At 36.5% G+C, this 24,666-nt stretch overlaps 1 protein-coding gene across 1 annotated transcript in view; it reads left to right on the top strand.

Moving 5' to 3' along the window:
• Positions 1 to 24,666, top strand: part of AGPAT3 (1-acylglycerol-3-phosphate O-acyltransferase 3) — a 132,852-nt gene that overhangs the window by 19,964 nt on the left and 88,222 nt on the right. The window contains exon 2 of the mRNA XM_044670243.1: positions 3,251 to 3,314. The gene's annotated coding sequence lies outside the window, so the exon portion shown is untranslated. The remainder of the gene's footprint in view (positions 1 to 3,250; positions 3,315 to 24,666) is intronic.

Below are 24,666 nucleotides of genomic sequence, written 5' to 3'. Positions count from 1 at the left end.
TTAACCTTCTTCAGGTGATTTTCCAATTCTTAGTATACTCATCTGTAATGGGACAGTGATAAAAATTGCACTGTATTCCACATAATATTTTAAAGAAAATGTTTTATAAATATTAGAGAGCTCTAGAAAGGAAAGTTATCAATCCATCTGGATATATATTCAATCACAGTTTCTCTCCTGAGTCCTAGCCCTACATTTCCAGCTTCCTGTTGGATATTACAAACTGAGTATCTCACAGTCATCTCAAACTCAACTAGTCCAAAACAAAACTCATTATTCTACCTCTCTACTTTACCCCTCCTGTCTCTTTGACTAACTTTCCCATTTTCTATTGGGAGAACCATTATCTAGTCATCTAGGATTGCAACCTAGGTGTCATCCACATATTTAATTCATTTGCCAAATCTTATCTATTCCTCTACAACATTTCTTGCTTTTGTCCCCTACTCTCTCCTCACTTTGCCATCATTCCAATGTAGAACCTCATCATCTCTTGCCTACTATTGCAATAGCCTATGTTTCCACATAGTTACCAGGCTATGTGGATCATTTGCTTCCATTAATGTGTTGTAGTTACAAATTAATCTACTAGTTATGTCTACCTTATACGACAGTGATGGTGAATCTTTTAGAGACCATGTGCTGTGCTCCACCCCCCCAAGACTGCTTGTGGTACCTCCCCCTTCCAAGTACCCTCCCACCCACTGCATTTGGTAGGGGGGGAGGCTGGAGAAGGGGAAGGGAGCAGCTCTGCCTGGTATGGTGCATGCCCACAGAGAGGTCTCTGCATGCCATCTTTGGCACACTTGCCATAGGTTCACCATCATGCTTTTAGAATGTTCTATCTTTCAGACTCTGCAGACTGTACTTGCCTGGGGTATGCTCCCTTTTAGGAATCTTTGCTTTCTATATCTCAAGGAGGGCCTATCTTGATCCCTCCTTCAGCTGTTAGTGTCCCCCTAAATTATATTATATTTACTTTGTACACATTTTGTATTTACTTATTTGCATTTGTTACAATAGACTATTTAATTTTTCCTTCAGTTTAGATATTCACTTGTACATAGCAAGTAATTTGTAAATGCTTTTTCATTCATTTTTAAATTTTTTGTGTTGAGACTGATACACTGTGGCACAATCGAATGTAATGGACTTCTGTACTAGCAGCAATGCAGTGACCCAGGACAATTCAGAGGAAGAATTGTGGGAGTGGAAACACAGAAGAAAAACAACTACTTGAACACATGGGTTGATGAGGATATGATTGGGGATGCTGACTCTTAAGTGATCACTCTAGTGCAAATATTAATAATGTGGAAATAGGTCTTGATCAATGATACATGTAAAACCCAGTGGAATTGCTTGTTGACCACAGGACAGGGGTGGGAGGAGAGGAGGGAAAGAACATGAATCATGGAACCATGGGAAAATTTTCCTAATTAATCCATTAAATAAAATTTTAAAAATAAAATAATTTTTTGTGTTCTTCTCTCATGGTGCCTAGGATATTGATAATAGTTATTTTTACCTGTTGCAATGATTTGAATTGAATAAATTGAGTCTTCTCTTTTCTGGTGATTAAGTTGTCCTTTTAGATTAATGTTGCCTTGGCAAATGAGCCATAATTTGTATTCTGAAATGGTAAAGATACTAATCATAATGTGAAAGTTTCTAAGGTAGGCAGCACAGTGTACACAGAGGGGTGACCCCAGTCAAGACTTTAGGACATAATAGCTTTGTAACTCCAGGCCATCAATTAATGTCTTAGTGGAATCATCTATTAAATTGCTGAGCACGTGTTGTTATGCTTTGACAGAGTTTCTCAAACACAAATTCCCTACAACAGTGAATCAAAAGTCCAGACCCTCCCAATGAATGACAGCTTTGGTGTGCTTCAATATGTATTTTTTTTTTGGCAAATCACTCTGAAAAACGGGCATTAGAAAAATAAAAATAATTAAAATGAGCATTTAACTAAAAGAAGAATTATGATAACTTTTTTCTAAGAGGAACTCTGGTTGAGAGAAGAAGCTAAGCGGAGGGAAGAAAGAGTTTGGCTATTGATGAAATGTATTCCATGTAGAGAGTATTCAGAAAAAGAAGACAAGAATCTTTTTTGAAACAGAATTTTTGAAATTTGAAAACATTTTTGTTTTGAAATTTGAAAACAAAATTGCAGAAAATTATAGATAATCTATATAAATATAGATCATATAAATCATTTATAGGATTAATAATAAATTAAATTTTTTTAAAATTTTAAACCCTTAACTTCTGTGTATTGACTTATAGGTGGAAGATTGGTAAGGGTAGGCAATGGGGGTCAAGTGACTTGCCCAGGGTCACACAGCTGGGAAGTGTCTGAGGCCAGATTTGAACCTAGGACCTCCTGTCTCTAGGCCTGGCTCTCAATCCACTGAGCTACCCAGCTGCCCCCCAATAAATTAATTTTAAAGTAGGTAATCAAAGTACTATCATTCCAATTTTGTAAATGAGTTTAAATTGAAGCTCAGTTTTCTAGGCTCATAAAATTTTTAAAAGAGGTATTCTAACTTGAAACTTTCCCCAACATATCATAATATTTCTAAGTGGGCAAAAAAGACCCTTTGATATACTTTCAGTCTCACTTGGACACTTCCGTTTATAGGAATAATTTATTTTCCTGAGGAAATATTTTAGTGGCAAAAAATATCATTTGCACTGCTATAGTTCTGCTGTGTCCTAACAATCTTTATGCTCCTCCTATTTCTTAGATGCTAATCATTAAAGATTTTTGAGAGATATTTTAAGGGGGAACAAAGAGAAGAATTATATATGATCTCTGATATACATACACAAAAATATGTAATTGACATGAATAGAGTCATTTTACTGTATATTTTTTCAGTCTTATGGAAACCGGAGCCCAAGTTCTCCTAAGTCAATGATCATGCCTTTTCTAGAGTTATCTTTTCTTTTTCCCTTTTTAGAATATCTTTCTGTAATACTAACAAGTACAAATAGTACTTTTGAAAGTATTAAATGGTACTACGTAACCCCAGGGTAGTTCACAGCTGTGTTTGTGTTGTATCTTGCATGTAATTGTTATTATATTTTATAAGAAATCAAGTTAGCTCATACTTAACAAGTTTACTTGGTGTACTGACCTTTTAATTTTTAAAGTTAACTAAACCTAATGCTCATGTTTTATTAATATATACATACTTTTCCAGTCATTCACTGCATTTTTGTTTATTTTTTTTACTTTTAGAACTCTAAGGTTGGAAAACTTAAGAAGAATTGTTACTGTTGACCATACTAAATTTTGTGCCTTGGTAAGTAATGGAAACTGAATTTCCTATGGTTTGTTTTTTTTAAACCCTTACCTGCTCCCTTAGAATCAATACGTATTGATTCTAGGGCAGAAGAGCTGTAAGGGCTAGACAATGGGGGTTAAGTGACTTGCCCAGGGTCATTGGCTAGGAAGTGTCAAATTTGAACCTAGGGCCTCCTGTCGCTAGGCCTGGCTCTCAATCTACCCAGCTGCCCCCTTTCCTTTGTTTTTAGTTCATTTTCTTCCAGGAACAGTACCCCTTCTCCCTCTAGATCAGTGGTTCCGAAACTTTTTTGGCCTACCGCCCCCTTTCCAGAAAAAGTATTACTTAGCCCCCCTGGAAATTAAATTTTTTAAAAATTTTAATAGCAATTAATAAGAAAGATAAATGCACCTGTGGACATCACCACCCCTCTTGATCACTGCAGCACCCACTGAGGATGGTAGCGCTCACTTTGGGAATCACTGCTCTAGATCTTACATATTTATAGTAGGTAATCAGCAAACTTTTGTTGACTTGTTGATTTTTTTAAAAAAGGTTAATTTTTTAACTCATTTAGCTAAAATACAAACTAATAGGAAGCTTAAATGAATAGATTTTTCTTTTTATACTTTACCCATTTAAGTTAGAGACAAATAATTTATCAAGGAGTTCCTGAAAAACAAGAAATTTCTGGGATATCAAATAGTCATTACAGATTTGATTTTGTCTATATCTTTTGCATCTACAGTATTCTAAAATGATCATTGATGTTTATGTTGATAACTTTTGAGGCATTAAGAAATGTCCAAGCAGGAGCAACTGGGTGGCTCAGTAGATTGAGAGCCAGGCCTAGAGACAGGAGGTCCTGGGTTTAAATCTGACCTTACCCTCTTCTGCCTTGGAACCAATACATAGTATTGATTCTAAGACAGAAGGTAAGCAGTTTTTTTTTTGTTTTTGTTTTTTTTAAAGAAATGTCCAAGCACTAAGTACCTCGCAAATTATTTTTTAAAAATTAAATTATGTTTAATAATACTTGGTGGTGAGTTTATTTTATCTATATTCTTATTATTTAATAAGAAATACTCTAAATATGGTTTGTGTGAACATGTAGGTTTGTATTTTTATATATACATATATGTAATGCATCTGATAGCTTCTTAACCTAAATATTAATATTAACTTGATCTTCTTATTTCCCCTTAACATTTTAGATAAACAGGAACTTGCTATTCTTGCCTTTTCCTAGATATTGAATTGATGTTAGTTGCTTGTGATTTCCACTACTAATTACAGGCAACTACATATATATATATATAATTTAATTAAAAAATTAAGCTCTTCAAATTACTTACTCTTTTTCCATTCACATTTTTTCTCATTGTAACAAACTACTTTTTTATTTTTGGAGGATCAATAAATAGAAGTATTTTTAATTGTCTTATGAGTTCTTCATGTAGTCTTCTTGATGATCCATACCTGTGAGATGAGAGAATAATGTGAATAAATAAAAGCAAATGGATATAATGTCTTTTCTCATCAGCCTTTTATCAGAGTTGCTGAAAGAAGGAACAAAAAGGTTTTCATTTGTCTTTTTTCCCCTCAACATTTTCTGAATTATATATAATTGTTAACCTTGGTTTACTAACACAAGTCACCAGAAATATCTTGAAAGCATAAACACACTCTGTGTTGACAGTGAAAAGAAATTAATCATAGCAACTGGGTTCAAATCCTGTCTCTTCTACTTATATAACCTTGGACAAGTCCCCTAACTTTACTGGGCTTCAATTTCCACTCACATTCTATCTGTGAAAGGAGGGTGTCAGGGGCCTGGATAAGGTGACCTGCAAAGAGCCTGCTAACTCTGGATCCATAATGATCCTTTCTTTGACTTGATATTACATACCCTGATGGCTTTGAGTTTACTTTCATAGAAGGGAAGATATTTCGAACATTATACTTCAGTTACCTGGGCCTTTCCTACATAAGACCATATTATTACACCAGTTGCTGAGAGCTTTTTTGAACACGGCTTCCTTCCATCATCATTAATTCCATAATTGAACTGAATTGAGAGGAGATGATTGCTGGAGTAATTCAGTTGTTGATATAAATGATGATAAGAGGATTTAACATAGGTTTTTGTGTTTGGTTTTGATTTCAATTTATGATTTAATGGAGGGAACCCATAGAATGGAAAATCCTTTCACCAACGCAGATCAGGCAACTCATCTATAGTGTAGAGTCTAATAGTTGCTTGTGGCACTGCCCAAGTCACTCAGCTAGAATGCATTAAAAGTAGAACTTCACTCTTGTCTTTCTGTCTCTTTGAGGCAAAATAATGAGATAACAATGACAGAAGATGTGTTAGTGGGATTGTGATAGCTGTATTTTTCATTATATTCATTTAAGAAGCCTCTATTAAGTGCTGATTTTGTGTGTGCAAAGAGAATCTTACAGGCATGTGTATTCTCATTGTTGTAGACATTCCCTCCCGCAATAGAAATCTGAAGTCATTCATGCCTTCTCATCTTGGTATTACTTTAGTGGAAACTTTGAAAGAAGATAATGGTCTTGAGGGTGAACATGAGAAGGTCTGAGGGCTTGTGAAAATGCATGGAGGTGAGAGATGGAATGATGAGTTCCAGAAATGTATTGCTAATAGTTTGATTTGGTTGGACAGCAAAATATAGGACTGAGAGTAAGAGGAAGCGAGGCTAAAAAGGCAAATTGTTATCAGATTAGGGAAAGCCTTGAATTCAAGATTGAATGGTTTAGACTTGATCCTAAATTCATTAAGGAGCCACTAAAGGTTTTGAGTCTTGCAATGGCACAGACAGCCATCTGTGTGGAGGCTGAGCAATCGTTTGGGAAGCCGTACAGTATGTGGGAGATGCTCAGGGCTGGAACCACAGTGGGACCATGGAAGTGGTGAGATACAAGTGACGTTGTAGAGACAGAAGCAACAGGAAGGAAAATGGTTAGTTCAGGATGGCAAGGGGGAGACGAAGGATAACTTTCCTGGAAGGGTACAAATCTGGATAATGAGGGAATGGTAGTATCTTCAATAGAAATAAGGACTTTGGGGAGGGATAGTTTTAGGGGAGACGATAAATTCTGTTTTGGACATACTGTGTTTGAGACGTCAGTGGAATGTTGAGCCAGAATATCCAGTAAGTACTTCTGGAGAGAGATAAATAGATTTTGGAGTCAACTCTGACTAGAGCAGCTAGGTGGCCCAGTGTAAAGTGTTGGACTTAGAATCAGAAAGATTCTCATTGAGATACTAACTGTGTGACTCTAGATGAGTCACTTAATTCTGTGCTTTAGTTTTCTCATTTGTACAATAAGGATAATGCTGCTAGTAACTAGTTACAACAACTCTAGGGTTTTTTTGTTTTTGTTTTTGTTTTTAATTTTAACCCCTTACCTTCCGTTTTAGAATTAATACTGTGTATTAGTTCTAAGGTAGAAGAGTGGTAAGGGTAGGCAATGGGGATTAAGTGACTTGCCCAGGGTCACACAGCTGGGAAGTGTCTGAGGCCAGATTTGAACCTAGGACCTCCCATCTCTAGAGCTAACTCTCAATCCACTGAGCTAACCAGCTGACCCCAACAACTAGTTTTTTAGAGTTGTAAGGATAGGAAGAGACCTTGTTTCTCCTATGTCACTAGAGCTAGCAGTTCTTCTGGCCCTAGGATTATAATTAGATCCCCCACTCTCCTGTCACAATTGCCAATATTCCTCTATGTCTTGGAATAGAGGCCAGAATTCCTACTCCTCCATGAATGACCCTCTCTACTCTAAAAGTGTGACCAGCATCCTTATTCCCCTGTGGTCACAAGTGCCACTCCTTTTGGCCCTGAGATTACCATCAAGAACTATGAAGCGGCAATACAACAGAGTCCTGAACCCAACATGAGCAAAAGGGTTCCCTGTAACCTCCTTCCAACCAATTGTCCAACCACCCTCCCCTGCTATCCATGAGTTGAGCTCCCAAAGCTTCTTCTGTCACTGTGGCATGGTCTGCCCAGTATAGTCTGTGCTGCATTCCAGGCCTGACCACCCACCATCTAAGGGAAACACCTCCCTTCCAAATCCTAAGTTGTCTTGTATGGGAAAATTGTTTTACCAGTCCTTTTTTCAGTTCTGCCACTTGAGAATTCAATTTAAGGCATGATTTTAGAGTTGTTTAGAGGGAAATTTGGGAGTTTGTCTGAGTGCTTCTATTCCCTATAGTTTTTGCTCTAAAATCACTTTTAACTAAAGTTTTAGGCTGTAGGACAGATGATCTCACTCTTAAGTGGTGTTTCAAAACTGAAAAGGCCCCAGTGACCTTGTCTAGATGAGTACTCACTCACCCCAGCCATCTTCCTTCTGTCCCTCTTGCAGTCACCATACCTCTTCTTAAAACATATCACTTTAGGGGGCAGCTGGGTAGCTCAGTGGATTGAGAGCCAGGCCTAGAGATGGGAGGTCCTAGGTTCAAATCTGGCCTCAGACACTTCCCAGCTGTGAGACCCTGGGCAAGTCACTTGACCCCCATTGCCTACCCTTACCACTCTTCTGCCTTGGAGCCAATACACAGTATTGACTCCAAGATGGAAGGTAAGGGTTTAAAAAAAAAAACAAAAAACAAAAAAACCCATCACTTTGGAATCCCTGAAAACCTAGAGACCCCAGAACTAGCTTTAAAAACAGCAGCGTGAAAGTTATGAGGCTTAGGACAGTACCCTCTGCACTTGCGAAGCAGAGCTCATCTTTAACATAAAGTTAAAAGTCAAGAAGTAGGCTGAAAAATGAGAAGACAGCAAAAAAAGAACTGATAATAATAAGTTATTATGGTAAGAAGGAAGATCAAGATACAAACCCAGAATAAGTCAATAACATAAAAATGGCTATCAGCAGAGACTCAAAGAAAAATGTAAGATGGATGCAAACCCAACAAAAATTCTTGGAAAAGTCCAAAAAGGATATTAAAAATCAAATAATAGAAATAGAGAAAAAAATTGGGAAAAGAAACAAGAGTGATGCAAAGAGTCAGTAGCTTGGAAAAATAGGCACAAAAATTCACTGAATAGAAGAATACTTTAAGAAAGAAAATTGGTCAAATGGAAGAAACAGGTACAAAAGCTTACTGAAGAAAAGTAGAATTGGGAAATAGAAGCTAACAAACTTGCAAGACACAAAGAAACAGTAAAACAAAATCATAAGAATGAAAAAATGGAAGAAAATGTGAAACATCCCATTGGAAAAAAAGTTAACCTAGAAAAAAGATACAGAAGAGGTAATTTAAAAATTTATTGGACTATCTGAAAGCCAGAGTTTTTTTTAAAAAGAGCTTAGACATCATATTTCAAGAAATTATCAAGAAAATCTATTCAGTTATTCTAGAACCAGAAAATAAAATAGAAATTTAAAGTATCCACCAATCACTTACAGAAAGAGAACAGATTCCCAAATGAAAATTCTTGGGAATATTATAGCCAAATTCCAGAGCTCCCAGTTTATGAAGAAAATATTGCAAGCAGCAAGAAAGAAATAATTCAGATATCATGGAGCCACAGTCAGGATCACACAAGATTTAACAGCTTCCCTGTTAGAAGAGCAGCAGGGTTAGAATATTGTAGACTGGAAGAGAAAGCTAGGATTACAACCAATAATAACTTATCCTGCAAAACTGAGTATAATTTTAAAGGGGAAGAATGGATACATAATGAAATGGAGAATGTTCAACCATTCCTGATGAAAAGATCAGAATTGAATAGAAAATTTGACTTTCCAGTATGAGATCCTAGAGAAGCATAAAAAGGTAAACATGAGAGGGATTCAATGTTAAAATATTTATATTCCTATATGAGAAGATACTCGTAATTCCTAAGAACTTTATCCTTATTAGGCCAGTTATTAGTCAGAAGTTTTGGGTGTGAGTTGACTATGCTAAGATGCTCAAAAAAAAAAATAAAATTAAGTTGTGAGAAAGAGGAATGCCCTTTGAGAAAGGGAAGAGAGAGGAAGAATGGGGAAATTATCTCGTTTAAAAGAGGCAAAAAAGAAGGAACTTTTTACAATCGAGGGGAATATGTGGGGAATATGATGGGCAATGCTTAAACCTTATGATCATTGGAATTGGCTCAAAAAGAGAATAACATACATACTCAGTTAAGGATAGAAATCTATCTTGTCCTGTAGAGAAGTAGGAGGGGAAGGACATAAGAGAAAGGGAGGAGGCCTAATAGAAGGGAAGACAGATAATCAGAAGTAAAACAGACCTTTGAGGAAGGACAGGATAAAAAGAGGGAGAGAAATATAGAGAAAAAATAGGATGGATGAAAATGCATAGTAACTATAACTGTGAATGCAGATGGGATGAGTTCATCCATATAATGGATAGCAAAGTGGATTAAAAACACAATCCAACAAAATTCAAATTAAGACAACTTTTGAGGTACCCCTTCACACTTATCCGATTGGCTAATATGACAGAAAAAGAAAATGACAAATGTTGGGGGGAATTTAGAAAATTAAGTATTAACTAATGCACTTTTGATAGGGTTGGAAACTGATACAATCCTTTTTGAGAGGAATTTGGAACTATGTTCAAAGGACTATATAACTGTATATATAACTTTTGACCCAGACTTCAGTCCCGAATCACCAAAGAGATCAAAGAAAAAGGAAAAGGACTCATACATATTGTTCAGTTGTGTCTAACTCATTGTGACTCCATTTCGGGTTTTCTTGGCAAAGATATTGAAGTGGTTTACCATTTCCTTCTCCAGCTCATTTTATAGATGAGGAAACTGAGGCAAACAGGATTAAATGAATTGTTTGGGGTCACACAGCTATTAAGTATGTGAGTGTGGATTGGAACTCAGATTTTCCTGACTCCAGGCCTGGCAATCTATACTGTGCCACTCATTTGATCTTTATGTACAAAAATATTTTTAGCATTTCTTTTTATGGTGGCAAAGATTTGGAAATTGAGGGGATGTTCATCAATTGGGGAATGGTTGAACAATTTATGATTATATAATTGTAATGGAATAAGTACTATTGTACTATAGGATACTTTCAGGAAAACCTGGGAAGGCTTAACAGGAACTGATGCAAAGTGAAATGAGCAGAACCAGGAGAATATTGTCCATAGTAACAGCAATATTGTATGAGAATCAACTGTGAATGACTTAGCTATTCTCAGCAATACAAGAATCTTAAGACAATTTTGATTTAGGTTGAAAAATGCTATCCACTACCAGAGAAATAACTGACAGTCTGAATGCAAATTAAAGCATAATTCTTTTACTTTCTCTGTTATTCTTGAATTTGGGTTTTTTTTTGTTTCTTTGTTTACATTCTCTTTTGTTACATGGCTAATATTGAAATGTTTCACATGCCTAAACATGTACAATCTATATTAAATTGCTTGCCTTCTGGAGGAGAAGAAAGGAAAGATGGGAGGGAGAGAATTTGAAATTCAAATTTTTAAAAGTGGATATTGGTAAATTTTGCTTATGTAATTGAGAAAGAAAATAAAAATTAAATGTTAAAAAAGTGATTTTACAGATTTAGTCTAATCTCCTAATTTTATATACCCACAAAACTACTGTCATCATTATCAACTATTTGTTTATAAACTGAATATAGCCTAGACACTGTAAATATTAACTTTTTTCTTTAAAAATTTATATTGATATCTTTTGTTTTTTATCACTTTAAATTATGAAGACATTGTTTTCCCTTCTCTTACCCAGTAAGTCATCTCTTGTAAGATTATAAAAGAAAAAAATAAATTTAGCAAAGCTAACCAATACATAAATCTAGTCTCACAGAACATACAATTGTTCTAAACCTATAGTCCCCTATCTACAAATAAAGGAAGTACATTTTCTCATTTACTCAATGAACATGTAATAAAAAATAAGAGCTTGCCAGTTTTAGAGTCAAAGGGAGATTATTCCAATATCACCTATGGGATTTACTAGCTGTATAACAATATTTTAGATACCATCTCTGAATATCAGTTTTCTTATGTATAAAAAGAATAAATAGTAAGACTTGCATTATTTAATCTTGGAGCTGTTTTGAGGAAAACATTTTATTTAAATTTAAGTTATTATTGTGGCCAAGGATATAATCTGAGTTTCATCTAGTTGGAGGATCATGGGCTTCTTTTTAAATAATTGGACTAGGAAACAAAAGTCCCAAGTTTGATTTTAGCTGGCAATCACTATTTTCTCATCAGTAAAATGGGAATAAGCCCTCCCATCTTTCCCTCTCCATCTCTTAAAATGATGCACAAAATGATTAGGAAAGGCAGGGGAGTTGAGATAAAGTTTTTATAGAATATTAAACTCTGCAAAGATAAGTATTATATAAGTCAAGTTCCTAATATCATAAAAGTTACTTGGCTTATAATTATGAAACATTATATTTGTACATAAGAATTTTAGTTATAAAACTGACCCTAATTAAAAAGTTGAGATGGTTATATCATAATTATTTCATTACTGTTTGTTTTTGCATGACAGTCATAGTGGGAAGGTGAGTAATGTGTATCATTTAATATTGCAGCAACCTTGTTTACAGTGTGGGTTAAACTGTGTTTTCTTATTTAATTAAAGGGTGATGATGAGTTGAGGTCAGAAAGATTTAAGTTCAAATAGATTTACTGGGAAATGATAGAACTAGAAAGGTTTACAAGAAAATTGGACCTTTTTTACAGTGTACCATGCTTTTCCGTAATGGTCTTTAGGAAATTCAATCATCATCTCATTGCTAACCACTAAACTGACTTGTACTTAAAAGATCATTCTTTCCCTTTTACCTTTTCTTGCAAAAGATCATTTAAAAAAATTCTCAGAGGGGGCAGCTGGGTAGCTCAGTGGATTGAGAGCCAGGTCTAGAGACAGGAGGTCCTAGGTTCAAATCCAGCCTCAGACACTTCCCAGCTGTGTGACCCTGGGCAAGTCACTTGACCCCCCCATTGCCCACCCTTACCACTCTCCTGCCTTGGAGCCAATACACAGAAGTTAAGGGTTTAAAAAAAATTCTCAGAAATTGAGAATATTTCTTAACACCAAATGTGTTAATTCTGTTTTAGATACTTAATAGCTTGTGACACAGGGAAATCAATTAATCCATGCAAAATTCTTAAGACAAATCCAGAAAATGCACTAAACTGAATCCTGATGGGGAAACCTAGAAAAAGTCACAGTGAGACATTTATCCAACCACGTTCAACACAGGGCAACAGACAGGGAGGTCTGAAGACCCTGAGGATAGAGTTAAGTTGGAAGGCATCTGTGAGCTCTCCTACTCCCAGGGAAAGATGTGCCAGGGCTAGAAAAGGTCCAAGACCTATGATAGGGTATCACCAGACCCATACTGGGGCACTTTGATGGAGACAGTTGTGAACTGCCAACTTTGCCACTCACTACTCAATTCTCTGGGTCACAGGTCAGGAACTTAACAGAACTCAGACTAAGTGGACAGAAATCATGCTTTGCCCTGCATTAGATTATTCATATGATTCACCCATAAGCAAATAGCAAAAGTATATTGGACTCCTTTGCAGATGAAAGCAAATTGCTCCTGACTAGTTTTATTCTCACTGCAGCTAGGTGGTACAGTGGATAGACTGTTGGGCCTGGAACCAGGAAACTCATCTTCCTAGGTTCAAATCTAGCCCCAAACATTTATTAGTTGTATGAGCTTAGGTAAGTCATTTAATTCTGCTTCTTTTTCCTCATCTGTAAAATGAGCTGGAGAAGGAGGTGACAAGCCATTCTGCTATCTTTACCAAGAAAACTCCAAAAAGTTGGACTTGACTAGACAACAAAAGCAACAATAAGTCTTATTCTTAGGAATAAAGAAAAAAACATTGGCATGGTTGATACTATACCAGTCACCCTGGGTCTGGGCTATCTGATCTATAACATTGACAATTAAGTAACAGCTGTAGGGATGGACATGATAACATTGTTCGGTTCCCTGTAAGCTGCCAGGTGCCATTGCCTTCTTGACAAGTAGCACATGGTTATTGTAAGGGAATTTCATGTAAAGAAGTACTCCAGCTTCTTTCATGTCCATCACTAGAGTAGAAGTATCTTCCATCTATTTCTGTGATTAATCTGCTCTCATTCTTGTCTGATGGTTCAGATCTCAGCAGAAGCTTAAATCCCTGAGTCAGAAACTATAGGGTGAGCTCCTCACAGGGCCACTCCATCTGCACGCCTTACTTTGTGCGGTTACCACTTCTGTCTGCTCCCCTCAGCTTTCTTTGCATAGTCCCAGAAAACCGAGAGCACTCTCTCTAGCTGCTGAATTTGCCTACCCAGTTTATTTCCCGCTTTCTTATTCTGGTAGTCCAAGTTAAGCAGAGGATAAAAACAACTACAGAATGCTGGACTTGGTACTTTTTTAACTGTTCCTTATACTCACCAAACTAATACCCTTGCTTGATTGGGAAACTGCCCTCCCTTCCTCAGAGAGGACTACTGATGTATGATCAGTACAGGGAGTACAGGGAGGAGGGCTGTTGCCACTGGGAACAATCCGGTGTCTCACCATTCAGTCACCCCACCCTGCTTCATATTTTGCAACTCAAGTAAGTAGGATGTGAGCCACCCATCTTACTTTGCCCTAACCTGCAGAAAGAGGCATTGCTCTAATACTAAGGGTATTTAGTTTCGCTTTTATGTTGGAGTGAAATGAAGTAAGTCATTTAATATTTGCACATCGAATACTGCAAGGATATCCTTGTAGGATCCTATGATATTTAACTTCTCTGGGTATGGCCTCTCCCTCATTTCCATAGGGAAAATGTCTGATCAACAGGATAAGATAAAGTGATTCATATATGAGCCAGCTTTTTGAAGGTCCTATGACTAAGAATGGTTTTTATTTTTTTTATTCATTTTATTTTAAAATTTAGAAATCATTCTTAACTTGTGAGTAGTGCAAAAAGCAGGAAGTGGGCTAGATTTGGTCCTCAGCCTCCCCTGCCTCAGATGACGCAGAAACTGTGTCAGGGAATCCAGGACCAATCAAGACCTTGGGGCAGCTTTGACTCCTTTTAGTTAAAAACCTCCCTATGTTTGGGTGGGAGGAAAGAATCTGCATTGGAGAATTACTGATCTTATCAACTTATAGTCTTTTTATAATTTATGACAGTTTTTAAAGATATTTTGTTTTCCCAATTTAATGTAAAAATAATTTTTAATTTTCACTTTCTAAAATGTTGACTTACAAATTCTTTACATCCTTTTCCCTCCCCCCTCCAGATGGTAAGCAATTGAATCTAGGTTATACTTGTGTGATGATGCAAATATATTTCCATATTATTCATATCATGGAAGAAGACTCAAAAAAATGAAGAAAAAGTGAAAATGATGTACTTTAATCTGCATTCAGACTCCATTAATTCTTTCTCTGGAGGTAGATAGTATTTTTCATCATGAATCCTTTGGAATTATCTTGGATCATTGAATTGCTGAAGACGGCTAAGTCATTCAGAGTTGATCATTGTACAATATTGCTGCTCTTTTCCAGGTTTTTCTGAAGTCATCCAGCTCATTATTTCTTATAGCACAACAATATTCCATTACAATCTATATGAATGAACAGAGCCAGTACCCAATCACATGCTGCAACTTGTTTGGCCATTCCCAAACTGCTGGACATACCCTTAATTTCCAATTCTTTGCTACCACAAAAAGAGCTACTTTAAATATTTTTGCACAAGTAGGTCCTTTCCCACTTTTTAAGAAACTCTGTTTGGAATATTGACCTAGTAATGATGTTGCTGGGTCCAAGGGTATGCACAGTTTTATGGCCCTTTGGGTGTAGTTCCAAAATGGTCTCCAGAATGTTTGGATCAGTTCACAACTCCACTGACAGAACATTAGTGCATCAGACAATTCCTAGTTATGTAACCCAGATAAGTCACTTAACTCCAATTGCCTAGACGGGGCCTCTCTTCCGCCTTGGTATTGATTCTAAGACAGAAGGTAAGGGTTTCAAACAAATAAACAAAAAAAATCCAGTGCATTAGTGTCTTATTTTTCCCACATCCTCTTCAATAGTTAATGTTTTCATTTTCTGTCATATTAACAGATCTGATAGGTGTGGGATGATACCTCAGAGTTGCTTTAATTTGCATTTTTCTGATCAATAGTGATTTAGATTTGTATAATTAGAGATAGTTTTGATTATTTCAGCTGAAAACTGCTTGTTCATATCTTTTGACAATTTATATTTTAAAATTTTAATTTTTTCCTAGTTTACATGTTGGTACAGTTTTCAATAATTGTTTTCTGACATTTTGCTGTCCATGTTCTTTCCTTCCTTCCCAACTCTTCCCCTTCCCCAAGAGGGCAGGTAATATGATATAGGTTTTATATGTGTTACTACACAATAGATATATTATTTTTGTTATTAATATGTTTTTTTTATATTTATATTTTTCCCAATATTGAACAAAGCAGGAAGTTTTCATAGAAGTCTTTACCCAGTGCAATTTAACAGTTTTACTATGAGTTAGTTAAAGGTATCAAAGGTACGCTCATCAGATTTGCGACTGACATAAAGCTGAGGGATAGCTAATACAACAGAGGACAGAATCAGGATCTGAAAGAATCTGACTTGCTAGATGAGATTGTGTAAATCTTTACACTAAAAAAGTGTAAAGTCTTACACTTAGATACATGAGTATAATATGGAAGAGACAGATTGCAGCAGGTCTGAAATAGATGTGGTTGGTCACATGATTGCTATGAGTCAGCAATATCAAAGTAACAGCCACCAAAAAATAGTATCTTGTGCTGTATTAAGAAGGAAATGGTATTTAGGATTAAGGAAGTGATAGTCCCTGTGTACTATGTAATCATCAAACCCTGGTGACCAGCTTCCAATATGGTGGTCTCATTCCCAGGCTACTATTGCTCCAAGGAATACACAGGTGGCCCCTGTCCTCAGAATTTCCCTGTGGTGGCAGGCTCTGTCTCTTCTTCTTTTAGACTAGAGATGGTATGTGGACCCTGATTACTGGAACTTCCTTGCGGAAACTAAGTAGTAGTTCAGTGGACAGAGTGCCAAACCTACAATAAGGAAGACTCATCTTCCTGAGTTTCAGTCTGTCTTCAGACACTTATTAGCTGTGTGATCCTAGGCAAGTCGCTGAACTCTTTTTGGCTTAGTTTTCTCATCTGTAAAATGAGTTGGAAAAGGAAATGGCAACTCATTTCAGTATCTTTGCCGAGAAAATACCAAATGGAGTCATAAGCAAGAAATGGTTAAAAATGACTAAACACTAAACTTCCTTGCAATACCTTTGGAGCTTTCTTATTTAGAGTGTCAGCTGGCTTAAGGTCCATTTTGTGAAGCTTATCTTCCCATTCTTAGTGCAATTTGTCTCTCAATCTCTACTGGCTCCCAGCCAGTTTTCCAAAAGTTGCACTGTCCCAGCTCCTCTCAGTGCTGATATAACCTCTTTCTAAGAGCCTATTGTCTTCAAATCTATTTTACTGAGTTCAGCTGGCCTACCTGGTGTGGCTCTTCCCCTAACCTTTAGACCAGTGATGGGCAAACTACAGCCTGCGGGCCAAAAGCAACCCCCTGAAATGTTCTATCTGCCCCCACAACATTATTCTTAATCTAGCGAATACAGTGAGTAGGATACAATATAGTGAAGCTTCAAAAGAGTTGCAGTAGAAACAGATTGACAGATGAGCATTTCCTTTCCTTTGTCCCCCTCTTTAAAAAGTTTGACCATCATTGCTCTAGACTAGATTAAGGGGCTTACTTCTGTTTCTCTTAGCTTGTCTTTGCCATTGCTCTGTTCAGGCCCTTTTCAGATATTTATAGGATTTTAATGGGAGAGCCAGACTCCTCTGTGACCTTCTACTTTGGCCATCTTCTCCAGCAGTCCCATAGGTACTTCTATGACATGAAGGAAATGACAATTGAAGATTGACCCTATTTGTTTATAGAAATCTTTTAAGGATGGTGGTGGTACATGCCCTAGCTCTTATGAACGATGTAAAGAAAACTCATATGTTTGTATAATATTGTGAGAATACCTTACCAAGGAATGACAATGTGAATATACTATTGTTTTAACCATGTAAATTATGATTATGAATACAGCAGTAAACAAAGTCAGGAAAGTTCCAAGGGAAATTGGAGAGTGTGATTTTAGTTTGTAAGCTCAGTTCCACATTCTTCTTTGCTTTTGGTAAATTTTAATTGGTATTTGTTTTTATATACTATGATTTAGATATAGCATATTTAATTAAATTTACATAATGCTGGGGGGCAAAAGGGGGGTTACCAGCAGTCCAGTTCTCCTTGGGGACGGGACAATTGAGCAAAAATGGAGTGAAAAAAGCCAGAGACCCAGTAGGTTTGCAGTGACTGATCTGAAGTGCCATCTGCTGATTTTAATCTTTATATTTTTTTCTCAAGATTACATCAGTGTTGGCATGAATTCCATTCCCTCCATATATCTTATCTTTGGAGACAATGTATTAGGTGTATTTGATGTAACTCTTGGGCCACAGTGTTGAGAAAGTACAGGCTTTTTCATGGGAGACAATTTCTCCATATTTCATTCATTGTTCTTTTATATTTAAGTACTTTACTGAATCGGGTCTTGGAGGGGGGAAACTTGGAGACTGTTCTGACTTGTTTTTGCAGGCACCTATGTATGGGAATCTGAGTTAGAGTTTTAAAATCCTAAACATTAACTCACTATATGCTGGTTTGTTGTGAAGTGATTTTATTGAAAGTTTCTGTGTTATAACATATAAATATGGGGTTTACTTAGGGGTTTGTGGGAAGTCTGTAGGTGGCCTTGCTATTAGCCTGTATTGTTTTTCTGTGTTTCCCTGGGGCTGAGTAAGAATACTGATTACAATAATTTCAGTAAAAAGGGGATTACAATAATTTCAGTAAAAAAAAAAAGTGAGAAAAGAGTCACATGGGGAAACTGAGTGGAACATGCATCCTTATGACACCTACCGTGCTGGTTTCATAACTGGTGATGAGCTGTGCTAAAAGTCATGGGCTTTGATGGCTTCCTGCATATTCACACACACCTTATTTTTTTTTTTTTTTATGAAGTGACTCCAATTCAATTTGGACTTAACGTATGTTAGAGTTTAGGGATCTGAAAATAATTGGGAAACAGAAAAGAACAACAAGGAATAAGGCAAGGGGCAAATCTACAGACACTAAGGGTATGTACCAAATCATTATTGGAAATGAAGGATGAGACACTATTATAAAAGGAAGATGCTATAGAGGAGGCTGAATAGAGGAAGGAACTTTTCCTAATCAATTCTGCAATAAATATTTGGTGTAAGGTGTCTGTACTAAGTGTAGCTCTATTATGTTATGTTATCTTCTGGTGGAATAAGTATGGGGTTAGGTAGCTAATAGAAGAACACTTTGAAAATTTACTTTTGTTACAGAAATAGTTATGCCCAATATCAGAATACAAGGATGTACATCATTATAAGTTACTTTTTTCAAAGAGGTTGAATCACGACAATATTAATAATTTTGGGCTGGGGTTAATAGTTAAGATTGATCAGTCTTAAGGGGGATTGCCATCTTCAGGGATTGTTCTGCCATGTGAATAGTTCCTCTGGTTCGTCTTCAAATCATGGACTTCGGTGGCTGGAATCTTTGATGTTGTCATCAGGGTTGTTTCACAAGTCCAGCTGTTTCTGAGAAGTTCTCTGCTGTAGATGTCCATTTTCTGTGTAAATAAAAGCAAAACCTCGACCTACATATTATAATTCTGGGGTTTTTGTTTGTTGGTTACTCCAATTTATGTTCAGTGATTATACAAGTGAATCAATTTACAAAAGATTCATTATTACTTTCATTGAAACAAGAACTTGTGGTGGGGTATGGTCTCTTAAGTAAGTAGTGGAACATATTTGTTTGCTATACACATTCAAAATTTTGGGGCTACAATTATTATTTCACTTTACTTTGATTATAACAATTTGCTTTGGGAGGAAAAAGCAAGGAAAGAATTAAACAGTTTGACTTCAGGTAGAGTCAGGGTTATTAATCAGTCATGTCTTTCTTTTGAATGGTAGATACAGTTCAATTAGTTCTCAGACAACTATATCTGAACTCAAAACTCAAAATTAATATTAGTTGCAATTCCAATGGCTTTTACCTTAAACAGCAATTTTCACCAATAGTATCTAAAAAGTTTCCAAGATTTACATATACAATGAAAAGTTTTGATTTTACAAGTCATGAATACCAATGGTTTTTGTTTGTTTGTTTGTTTGTTTTACTTTTTTTCCCAGTTTTTTCTTAGTTTCAATACTTACTAACAATGTTTAAACTTACCTGGCAATTCTTCCCAATAAACAGAAAAAGGGTTAACAATCTTGCTGGGGGGTTAAGTTTCCATTAATGTTATCTTGATTGATAATGGTTGAGGCAGGGGCTGATCAGTAACTTTAGCCAACTGGCATAGCTAATTTACTTTAAACTTTTAGTTCATAATACAAATCATATATCTTTGCAAGTAAACACAATCAATTTCTAACAAATAGCTTTTACACATAGTTTACATTTAAACACATATTTTCAGTTTTTATAAAATAAGGTACATATTTTAGAAACACTCAATATACAACAATTTTTGTCAAAAATACAATATTTGTAACTATTTAGGTTGCAGTATTATTTTCCATACCATATCAAAATCCAATGAGGCTAGAATAACTATACAGAGTTCCAGGTTAAGATGGTGGCAGAGTAGAGGCAGGGCGATTTTCTCTCCTTACAAACAGATATAGCATACCTCCAAAGGACAAGAAAACAAAATCCAGATGAAAGAAGGGACCCCACAATAGGGTGCAGTATCAAAGGTACGTGGGATTTGGGCACTTCCACACTATAAAGGGGGGAAATAGCTTCCATCAAAATGGGAGCAGATCACCCCTCCCCCACCCCACCCACAGTATCAGAGGCAGTGACTGTGCTCCAGAGTTAGAGCAAGCGGGGACACAAAATCTAGCTCCTTGGCAGCTAACTGGCACCACTAGGAGCTTGCCCCTGAGAGCAGCAAGACCTGAAACCCCAGGGGGCTGGAAAACTCAGACATTGGACATGGGAGTGGGGCTGAGAGAGGCAGCAGCAGCGCCCAGCATGCTCAGACTCAGGGGAAAACCTCAGGTGGTGGAGCAAACGTGAGCCAAGTTCAAGGCTCAGGCCAGCCAGTTAGGACCATGGGGGCTCGAACCCTGAAAACAGCTAGACCAAAGACCCCAGGAGGCTGGAAAACTTGTCCTTGGACACGGGAGTGGGGCTGAGAGAGGCAGCAGCAGCTCCCAGTGCGCTCAGACTCAGGGGAAAACCTCAGCTGGTGGAGTAAGCTTGGGCCAAGTTCCGGGCTCTGGGCAGTCAGCTAGGACCACGGGGGGCTTGACCCTGAAAACATCTAGACCAGAGACCCCAGGAGGGTCCCCAGAGAAACCAGGAGACTCACAAAGTAGCCTCAGGCAAAAACTGCTCCCTAACTCCACACAAAGAGAATCAGATTGCCTTACTCAGACTTCTGGTGGATAAAGCACAATTATGCCAAGCAAAGCCCAAGAAATAAACAAGAAGACAAAGAAAAAAACTAACACTTGATAAATTATGCACAGAAAAAAACCAGAAAACAGAGGAGGACAAACAATTAAAGACATCCAAACCTTCCCCCCAAAATGAAGTTGGGTCACAAGATCCTGAAGAGTTCATATCTGTGATCATGAGAAAGATGGAAGAGATCTGGCAAGAAAATAAATAACAATTTAAAAGGCAGAATTTCACAATTGGAAAGTGAGGCTCAGAAGTCAAATGAATTGATAAGCAAATTGAAGACCAGAAATGACCAGCTGGAAACCTTGAAGAACCAGATAGACCAGACTGAAAAAGGAAAACCAAAAGATTATAGCCGAAAACCAGTCTCTAAAAGCTAGAATTGGGCAATTAGAAGCCAATGATCTCACAAGACAACAAGAATTAATAAAGCAAAGTCAAAAGACTGATAAAATAGAAGGAAACAGGAAATATCTCAATGAGAAGTTAATAGACCAAGAAAACAGGTCTAGAAGAGACAATTTGAGAATCATTGGTCTTCCTGAAAAAGTAGAAATTAAGAGAAATTTGGACTCCATACTAAAAGAAATTATTCAGCAAAAATGCCCTGAAGTTCTACAACAAGAGGGTAATGTAGACATTTAAAGGTTCATAGATCACCCTCTACACTAAACCCTGAAAAGACAACCCCCAGGAATATAATAGCCAAATTCAAGAGCTTCCAAGTAAAAGGAAAAAATATTACAAGAAGCCAGAAAGAGACAATTCAGATATCAAGGATCACTGATCAGGATCACACAGGATCTGGCAGCCTCCACACTAAAAGATCCCAAGGCTTGGAATATGATATTCAAAAAGGCAAGAGAATTGGGTCTACAACCAAAGATCACCTACCCATCAAAACTGACTATATACTTCCAAGGAAAAGTATGGGCATTCAACAAGGTAGAAGATTTCCAAGTATTTGCACAGAAAAGACGAGGACTAAATGGAAAGTTTGATATCCAACCACAAAAATCAAGAGAAACATGAAAAGGTAAATAAGAAACAGAGGGGAAAGAAAGAAAACTCTTATTTTTAAATTTGCCTCTTTAATAAGATCAAATTATTTGTATTCCTATATGGAGAAATGTTATGTGTAATTTTTAATAAGATCAAATTATTTGTATTCCTATATGGAGAAATGTTATGTGTAATTTTCAAAAACTGTATTCACTATTATAGTAATTAGAAGAATTATTCTTCTAGGGAGAGGTTGGAGCACTAAATGGTCTAAGATTAGACGGGTGGGGAAAAAAGAGGGGGGTGAATAGTAGATGACACCAAGAGAAACTTGAATGAATAAGAAAAATAGGATATTCTATACCACACAAAGAGAGCATGGGAAGGGGAGGGGATGAATACTATTATAAGAAGGAGAAGAAAAGGGCATTAAGAGGTACTATTTAAACTTCATTCTCAGCGGAATTAATCCTGAGAGGGAAGAGTAGCTATATCCATTGGGATATAGAATTCTATCTAACCTTACTGAGAAAGTCAGAAGGGATTAACCAAGGAGGGGCAAGGGAGTGGGGAGGTCAAAAAAGGGAGGGGAGGAGAGGGAGGAGAGAGTTCATTAGGCCTTAAAAATAAAAAGAGGGGAATAATAAGGGAGGGGGTGGAAAGGGAAGTAAATCAAGGGAGAGGACAAGGGGGACTGGTGTAAAACAAACCACTGGTTTAAAAGGGAATAGCTTAAGAAGAAGGGGTAGAACTAGGAAAGGATACCAAAATGTTAGGGAAAACACAACTGATAATTATAACTCTGAATGTGAATGGGATGAACTCGCCCGTAAAACAGAAGCAAATAGCAGAGTGGATCAGAAACCAAAATCCTACCATATGTTGTCTACAAGAAACACATATGAGGCGGGTGGACATACACAGGTTTAAGGTCAAGGGCTTGAGCAAAATCCTTTGGGCCTCAAATGAGAAAAAAAAGGCAGGAGTGGCGATCATGATTTCTGACAAAGCCAAAGTAAAAATAGATATGATTAAAAGAGACAGGGAAGGTAATTACATCCTGATAAAAGGCAGTATACACAATGAGGAAATACCAGTACTGAACATGTATGCACCAAATGGTATAGCATCCAAATTCCTAAAGGAGAAACTGGCAGAGCACAAGAAGGAAATAGATAGTAAAACCATGCTAGTGGGAGATCTAAATATTCCTCTTTCAGATCTAGATAAATCAAACCAAAAAATAAATAAGAAAGAGATAAAGAGGTGAATGAAATCCTAGAAAAATTAGATTTAATAGATATATGGAGAAAATTAAATAGGGACAAAAAGGAATACACCTTCTTTTCAACTGCACATGGTACATTCACAAAGATTGACCATGTAATAGGGCATAGAAAGATCGCAAACAAATACAAAAGAGCAGAAATAATAAATGTAACCTTCTCGGATCATAATGCAATAAAAATGATAATTAATAAGGGCACATGGACAGGCAAACCAAAAACTAATTGGAAATTAAATAATATGATTCTCCAAAACCAGTTAGTCAAAGAAGAAATCATAGAAACAATCAATAATTTCATTGAAGAGAATGACAATGATGAGACATCCTACCAAACTCTGTGGGATGCGGCCAAGGCAGTACTCGGGGGAAAATTTATGTCCTTGAGTGCATATTAACAAATTAGAGAGGGCAAAGATCAATGAACTGGGCATACAAATTAAAAAACTAGAAAGGGAACAAATTAAAAATCCCCAGCTAAAACCCCAATTAGAGATTACAAAAATTAAAGGGGAAATCAATAAAATTGAAAGTAAAAGAACTATTGAATTAATAAATAAGCCTAGAAGCTGGTACTTTGAAAAAACAAACAAAATTGACAAAGCACTGGTAAATCTAATTTTAAAAAGGAAAGAAGAAAACTAGATCATCACTATCCACGATCAAAAGGGAGACCTCACCTCTAATAAAGAGGAAATCAAAGCAATCATTAAACCATTTTGTACAATTATATGGTAATAAATATAGCAATCTAGGTGAGATGGATGAATATTTACAAAAATATAAATTGCCTAGCTTAACAGTAGAAGAAATAGAATACTTAAATAATACCATATCAGAAAAAGAAGTTGAACAAGCCATGAAAGAACTCCCTAAGAAAAAATCATCAGGACCAGATGAATTCACAAGTGAATTCTATCAAACCTTCAAAGAACAACTAATTCCAATACTATACAAACTATTTGATATTATAAGCAAAGAAGGAGGTCTATCAAATTCCTTTTATGACACAAATATGATACTGATCCCAAAGCCAGGTAGATAAAAAACAGAGAAAGAAAACTACAGACCAGTCTCCTTAATGAACATAGATGCAAAAATGTTAAACAGAATACTAGCAAAAAGGCTCCAGCAAGTGATCACGAGGGTTATTCATTATGATCAGGTGGGATTTATACCAGGAATACAAAGATGGTTCAACATCAGGAAAACCATTCACATAATTGACCATATCAACAAGTAAACCAACAAAAACCACATGATTATCTCAATAGATGCTGAAAAAGCCTTTGACAAAATACAACAACCATTCCTATTGAAAACAATAGAAAGTATAGGAATAGAAGGACCTTTCCTAAAAATAATAAACAGCATATATAAAACCATCAACAAGCATCATATGCAATGGGGATAAATTAGTCGCCTTCCCAATAAGATCAGGAGTGAAACAAGGATGCTTACTAT

This window comes from Gracilinanus agilis, chromosome 3 (genome assembly GCF_016433145.1).
Source record: "Gracilinanus agilis isolate LMUSP501 chromosome 3, AgileGrace, whole genome shotgun sequence".
Classification (NCBI taxonomy): Eukaryota; Metazoa; Chordata; class Mammalia; order Didelphimorphia; family Didelphidae; genus Gracilinanus; species Gracilinanus agilis.
Note: the sequence above shows the minus strand (reverse complement) of the source record. Positions and strands in the feature narration are given on the sequence as shown.